The sequence below is a fragment of the Bubalus bubalis genome, chromosome 1, assembly GCF_019923935.1.
Source record: "Bubalus bubalis isolate 160015118507 breed Murrah chromosome 1, NDDB_SH_1, whole genome shotgun sequence".
Lineage (NCBI taxonomy): Eukaryota > Metazoa > Chordata > Mammalia > Artiodactyla > Bovidae > Bubalus > Bubalus bubalis.
Window position 1 is genome coordinate 162,332,567 of NC_059157.1, and position 7,893 is coordinate 162,340,459.

Sequence of the window (7,893 nt, forward strand, 5' to 3'; positions counted from 1 at the left end):
AAAGGTGGATTCTACAGGCAGGATCTTTAAGACTGTATACATTCTGTACTAAGTAATAATAACATATTTGCATAGTACTATGAAGGACTGCTATTTATTGAATACTTACTAAGTGCTTTGCACTCTTGATCTTGTTTAATCTTCATAACAACCATAAAAGTACTTTTGTCCCCAAAGTTTCCCAGGTGGCACTAGTGGTAAAGAACCTGTCTGCCAATGCAGGAGACATAAGAGACGCAGGGTTGATCCCTGGGTCGGGAAGATGCCCTGGAGAAGGGAATAGCAACCCACAGCAGTATTCTTGCCTGGAGAATCCCCATGGACAGAGAAGCCTGGTGGGCTACAGTTCATAGGGTCACAAAGAGTTGGACATGACTGAAGCGACTGACCACTCATACACATCCCCAAAGCAAAGAGGAAAAAGATGAGCTTTGAAGGGTGTCAAGTCATTGCCCAGGATCACTCAGCCACAGTATTTTATCAAATCTATGACATCACTATTATTTTAAATACTATTAAGAAAGAAAAAAATGCTGCCAATTAAACTATGATTCTCCATCAATTGCAAGGCTCTTCCCAAGCCAGGGATGTTACATGTGATACCACACAGGCCTAGATCCTGCATGTAGCAACAGCGAGAGGGAGGCCTTGTGCAGCTCTCCTGCTTACAGGGCATTTCCACAATTGTTACTGAATTTCTCCCTCAGAACAATCCTGAAAAAAGCAGGGATAATAAGCCCCATTTTCAGACAAGGAAATAGGTTCATAGTAGGTGAGCAATTTGCCCAAAGTTACACAGCTTGCTGTTATAACAGAATTCCTGGCTCCTATCTAAGTGTTTCTTCTGCTACATCATGCAGCCTCCACTCACCTTAATAAATGCCTTAGCTATTGGTTATTTATCAATGGGATATTCTAAACAAGGATGGAGGAAGATCAGGATAAATTTCTTATTATTACAACCCTAGCCACATTATCTTGCTGACAACTTTGTAAGTGAAATGCTGCCCTTTATTTAATTCATGCAGCACTTACTGTGTTATGAGGCAGCAGATACTGTGCCAGGCAGGAGACCTGAGCTACTTTAGCTCATGAATTTTATTTTGACAGCTTTCAGGCAAACAGAAAAGTTGAAATAATAATACAGTGAACCCTCATATACCCTCCATCTACATTGCAAGTATTAACCTTTTGCCATTTGCTCTCTCCATATGTGCATTTTGTAAACGAGGTGAGCATAAATTGCAGACATCATGACACTTTACCTTAACTTTTTCAAGCTGTATCTTCTGAGAACAAAGATGTTTTTGCACATACCCATAATACCATCATACTTGTGATGGTCAGTTTTATGTGTCAGTTTGGCTAGGCTACAATCTCCAGTTGCTCAATCAAACACTAGTATGGGTACTACTTTGAAGATAGTTTGCAGGTATGATTAAAATCCATGGTCAGGGGAGTTCCCCGCTTGCCTAGTGCTTAGAATTCCAGGTTTTCACTGCCGCGGGTCGGGGAACCTAGATCCTTCAAGTCGTGCTGCAAAGCCAAAAGAAAAAAAAAGAGAGTAAATAAAAGATTTTATAAAACCCATTGTCAATATTTATAATAGCCAAGACATGGAAACAACCTAAATGTCCATTGAGAGAGAAATGAACAAAGAAGATGCGGTACATATATACAGTGGACAACTACTCCAGCCATAAAAATGAATGAAATAATGCCATTTTCAGCAACAGGGATGCAACTAGAGATTATCATACTAAGTGAAGTAAATTGAAAAGAGAAAGACAAATACCATATGATATCACTTATATGTGGAATCTAAAACATAACAGAAATGAACCTATCTATGAAATAGAAACAGGCTCATAGACATAGAGAACAGACTTAGGGTTGCCACAGGAGGGGCAGGGAGGGATGGAGTGGAAGTTTGAGGTTAGCATATGCAAGCTATTATATATAGAAGAGAGAAACAACAGGGTCAGACTGTATAGCACAGGCTATATTCAATATCCTGTAATAAATCATAATGGAAAAGAATATGAAAAGGAATATATATATATGTGAATCACTTTGCTGCACAGTAGAAACACATTATAAATCAACTATATTTTAATAATAAAATAAATTTAAAATAATAATAATAAAATCTACAGTCTATTGATTTTAAGGAAGGGAGATTATTCTACATAATTCAGTGGGCTTGATTCCATCAGTTGAAAGGCCTTATGAACAGCTAAGGCTTCCTGGAAGATGCTCCACCTGTAGACATCAGTCTTACCCTGTGCCCAGGAGTTCCAGTCTGCCCCTCCCCATGGCCTGCCCTAGGATTTCAGACTTGCTGGCTTAGTCTGTTAAGGCTGCTGTAGCAAAAATACCATAGACTGGCTGACTTAAACAACAGACATTTATATCTCACAGTTCTGGAAGCTGGGAAGTCCAAGATCAAGGCACCAGCAGATTTGATATCTCGTGAGAACTTGCTTCCTGGTTCATAGGTGGCCATCCTCTGGCTGTGGTTTTGCATGGTGAAGGGACAAAAGGGGTTTCTGGGGTCTCTTTTATAAGGGTTCTAATAAAGGTTCATGGGAACTTCACTAACATGACCTACATGCATGCGTATGTGCTAAGTCACTTTCAGATCAGATCAGTCGCTCAGTCGTGTCCGACTCTTTGCGACCCCATGAATCGCAGCACGCCAGGCCTCCCTGTCCATCACCAACTCTCAGAGTTCACTGAGACTCACGTCCATCGTAAGTCACTTTAGTTGTGTCCAATTCCATGGACACACCCCATGGACTGTGGCCTACCAAGCTCCTCTGTCCATGGGATTCTCCAGGCAAGAATACAGGAGTGGGTTGCCATGCCCTCCTCCAGGGGTTCTTTCCAACCCAGGGATAGAACCCATGTCTCTTATGTCTCCTGCTCTGGCAGGCGGGTTCTTTACCACTAGTGCCACCTGGGAAGCCCCAATCAGGACCTAATCACCTCCAAAACCCATCATTATCTTGGGGGTTTCAACATATGACTTTTGGAGGGACACCTCACTGGGTTGATGACACTTTCTTAGCAAGCCTCCACAATCACAGAAGCCAATTCAGTGTAATGAGTGTCTTAATATGTATTTTCATCTCTTTCACCTCTCTGACTAACCCCAAACAGCACATAAACTAAGAAAATTAACATTGTGCTTATAGCTTCATTCTTTATTAATGATTCTTCTTTTTTCTTTTCCACTGTGAACAGTTTGGTGTATTTGGTAAATTTTGTTTAAGCCTTTACACACACATAAAACCATATATATACAAAACCAGGATTATACCTAATATACTTTCATATTTCATTTAGTATTATCCTGTGAGCATTTACCTATGTCATTAAAATTATTTTCCCCAAATTTATTGAGGACCAATTAACAAATGCAATTATAATATTTTATTAATGATTCTTAACCTGAGGTCACAGGATGTGCTTTAATAATCAGGGAAGAGCTTGAAGCTGTAGGGAGCATTCCGAATATCCATGCATTTTGTGAACTTTCCTGGAGAGAGACTAGCTTTAATCAAATCCTCAAAAACTGCATTATACTCAAAATGACCAGAGTCGCTGCATTACAAACATCTCTCTAGCTCCATTAAATGGGATAGCAGTGACAAACAGAAGGCCCACTGGCTTTAAATAAGACTCAAGTGAATCCCTGTTTTGAGAGAAATCTGATTGTGATGGGCAATAGCCAGCAACCAAGTGGTGGTTCCAGAGTTTCATTCTCTTTAGCTACCAGTGGCTCAAGGTATTTACAGTATGTCTCAAACCTCTTAAGAGACAAGGATGGAGGCAGGGCCTGCAAGTTGCATTGTTAGTGGCCCTAAGCCTCAGTTCAGTTCAGTCGCTCAGTCGTGTCCGACTCTGCGACCCCATGAACCACAGCACGCCAGGCCTCCCTGTCCATCACCAATTCCCAGAGTCTGCCCAAACCCATGTCCATCGAGTCAATGATGCCATCCAACCATCTCATCCTCTGTTGTCCCCTTCTCCTCCCATCCTCAATCTTTCCCAGCATCAGGGTCTTTTCAAATGAGTTAGCTCTTCGCATCAGGTGGCCAAAGGCTTGGAGTTTCAGCTTCAACACCAGTCCTTCCAATGAATACCCAGGACTGATCTCCTTTAGGATGGACTGGTTGGATCTCCTTGCAGTCCAAGGGACTCTCAAGAGTCTTCTCCAACACCACAGTTCAAAAGCATCAATTCTTCGGCACTCAGCTTTCTTTATAGTCCAAATCTCACATCCATATATGACCACTTTAAAAACTATAGCCTTGACTAGATGGACCTTTGTTGACAAAGTGATGTCTCTGCCTTTTAATATGCTGTCTGGGTTGGTCATAACTTTCCTTCCAAGGAGTAAGTGTCTTTTAATTTCATGGCTGCAATCACCATCTGCAGTGATTTGGGAGCCCAGAAAAATAAAGTCAGCCATTGTTTCCACTGTTTTCCCATCTATTTCCCATGAAGTGATGGGACCAGATGCCTTGATCTTAACAATTGAAATTCCTCCATCCTGATAGAGGCAAGTATGGAGACAAAGCATGAAAAAGTCTCGCACATCATTTTGGTCACATCCTTTTTACACAAATATTTGGCTTAAAAAGCTGAATAATAAGCTAGTCCTTTGGCCAACATTCCTTCTTGCCAAGATTAAAAAGTAGAAGAAAAAAAAATGTCTTATCAGTGAGGGGAAAGAGGGGAACTCACCAAGTTGATTCACCAAGTTGGAAGGTGCCAAGTAATATCAGTCAAGGTCACAGAGAGCAGGGACCTCCCTGGTGGTCCAGCAGCTAAGACTCCATGCTCTCTGGTCAGGGAACCAGATCCCACATGCTGCAACTAAGACCCAGAGCAACCAAAATAAAATAAATAAAATAGAATAAATAAATATTAAAAAAAAAAAGATTTCAGAGAGCAGAAAATCCTTGTTAAAGGTTTTTCAGCCAAAGTAGTACATTCTTAAGGAAGGATGTTCCCCCCCAGCCACTTTTAGTTTTGTTAAATCTCTTTAAGAGATATCGGCATCTAAACACAGGCATTGCTCCTATCTGCAGAGTCTAACTTGCAAGAAGCCCCATTCCCTTCTCCTCAAACCCTGGGAAGCCACTACCTGTGACAAGGCAGAAAAGGACAGTGCAGAATCGCCCCACAGAAACGTGCCCCTCTCTGAGCAGGAAGTGGGTGCTTCCCCCTCTGTTGGCTCCTCTGTTCAAGGCTAAACCAGGGGCAGGCCCTGGGCCAGTGCATGTCTGAGGAAACAGCTCCGGGTACTCTGTCCCTGGATTCATCACAGGGCTATAAAACTAATGTTCTGTCCAGTACTGCTGGAATCTGCCCTGAGCCCAGGGGTAACCTCCCAGCTGCTTCTCTGCCCTAGTAAGCTGGCCAGTTCCAAGGCCCCAGCTTCTTCCTTTTATTTCCTTACTTATGACTTGAATTCCCACCTGTGACCACAACTCCCTCCCACGTACCTAAGTGACTCTCACATAAAGGGACAACAGGGTACTTGATCCGAGAAGGAAATTACATTCCAGATTGATATACATTTATGCCATGCATTTAGGGAGGAGTTAGTGAGCTTCCTGAATTCTTAGACCAAAGTTTAAATGGGGCTAATGGAGAAAATGTTAAGACTGTCAAGGGGAATTAATTCCAAGATTCTTCAGTGTCAAGATGACTTAATGCCACCATCTCCTGCTTGCTACTGAGTAAGCCACAAGTTGAAACTTAACAATTAAAAAAAAAAAAAAGAAGTAAATAGGAGAAATTTAAAGGATCATTAAAAATCATAAAAATGAAAAAACTATGCTATAATGGAGGAGAAAAATAAAAAATAAAAGCAGTAAAATAAAATGAGATTAAATAAATATAAGCTAGGAAAAAAGTAAACTCAAAGTCAAACTCAAAAAAAAGAAAGTCAAAGTGAACTCAAAGAAAGTCACATTTTTAAAAAGTGTAGGAGAGGAAAAATGGAACTTTTCCCTTCTATCTTCCTAGGTTTTATGAGTTGGCCCTGCAAAAAAAAAGACAGGTCAACAAGAGAAAAACAGAGAAGTTAATGAACATGTGTATTTGTACATACATATGGGAGTATTTGGTGATAAGTAACTCAAAACAGTGGTTAGAACTTAGGCTTATATAACATCTTAGCAGAACAACAATATATTTTTAGAGAAATGACAAGACAAAGGAAAAAAGACTGAGTTACTAGGGCAGTAAATTACAGGAGGGTAAACGTATGGGGAACTAATGGAAAGTGAGGACTTAAAGGAAGGTTTGTTATGTAGATTCCTCTGGGGCTGTTTCTGGGTTGTCATTAATAACTGTCTAGAGTGTCTTCCATGATGGTGACTCACTTCTGTCCTTCATGGTAGAGAAAGGAGAAGGGACACCTTTACAGATTTACATCCTACTTTTGGCAAATGGGGGAGAAAACAGAGATTTTCCTATACTCGCTTCTTCTTGACTGCCTTTAGCTCAAAATAATTCTTATGCCAACATGGTATATTTGGGGGTGGCATATTCTGATACCCTTCAAAAGCAGTCATGACCCCTGAAACACAGATAGAATGCTGCTGCTGCTGCTAAGTCACTTCAGTCTTGTCTGACTGTCTGACTCTATGGGACCCCGCAGATGGCAGCCCACTAGGCTCCTCTGTCCCTGGGAGTCTCAAGGCAAGAATACTGGAGTGGGCTGCCATTTCCTTCTCCAACAGATAGAATAAGAGGGCTCAAGTATGTAAAAGAGAACACCATAAAATAATCTGTAAGCTGAATAAGATCAGACCTCCATGTTCTGATCTTAGGGTTGAACAGAGGAGGGTGCATTCAGAAGAAACCTTAGGTCACCTGTGGATGGAATAAGAAGAAAATAGATGTCACTGCAGAAAGTCTTGTGAGGGGGCAAGATAAGGGGAATTATAGTGCCCAGGACAGCAGGACTAGCCTTTAAAAGCCCTCTTTGGATGTGTTTCATTGACAGAGAGCCACTTCTGAGCAGGTGTTAGGAATTACATCACTGCCCTCCATGTGGCCCCCACAACAAGCTGCTCTCCTGTTTTCTCGTTCCCTGAGCTCCACTGCCCAGGCACTGCCTTCTTCCTAAAGCCATACAGCTTCACAAGTGACCACCCTTCCCCTCGGACCTGCCACAGTGCTTCCTGATCATTTTTCTTGAAAGGAGCAATACCGCACCCCCCCTCATCTGGAATTCTAGTGAATTATATTCCCTTTATAAAATACAAATGATACTGCAAAAATATAAAGTATTTAAGAGGCTAAGAGTAGGGAAATTGACCCTAGAGAAGATTTTATTTTTAAAAATATTTATTTATTTGGCCATGTTGCATCTGAGGTGCAACATGCAGGGTTTTCATTTCAACACATGGGATCTTTCATCATTGTGGGGGGGCTCTCTAGTTGTGGCATTCAGGCTCAGTATACAGTGGGCAGGCTTAGTTGCCCCACCACATGGAGGATCTTAGCTCCCCAACCAGGGATTGAACCCACATCCCCTGCATTGGAAGGCAGATTCTTAACCACTGGACCACCGGGGAAGTCCTTTAAGAGGATTTTAAACTAAAATGGCAGAGCAGTGGTGTTACAAGATTTAACACTAACCATCTGAGTCCTGCAATGAATCTACCTGCAATGAGGAACATCTGGGTTAGATCCCTGAGTCAGGATGATCCCCGGGAGAAGAACATGACAACCCACTCCAGTATTCTTGCCTGCAGAATTCCATGGACAGAGGAGCCTGGCGGGCTCCAGTCCATGGGGTCACAAAGAGTCAGACACAACTGAGAGACTAACACTTTCACTTTCATCTGAGTCCTGGTACATCGGCCT

General features: G+C 41.8%; 1 long non-coding RNA gene across 1 annotated transcript; it reads right to left on the reverse strand.

Moving 5' to 3' along the window:
* Positions 1 to 1,080: 1,080 nt before the first annotated feature.
* On the reverse strand, positions 1,081 to 5,486 carry LOC123334675. Its single transcript, XR_006552722.2, has 3 exons — positions 5,156 to 5,486; positions 4,753 to 4,884; positions 1,081 to 1,536 (listed from the first exon to the last, which is right to left on the reverse strand). It is a non-coding gene; the product is annotated as an uncharacterized LOC123334675 (long non-coding RNA).
* Positions 5,487 to 7,893: the final 2,407 nt, after the last annotated feature.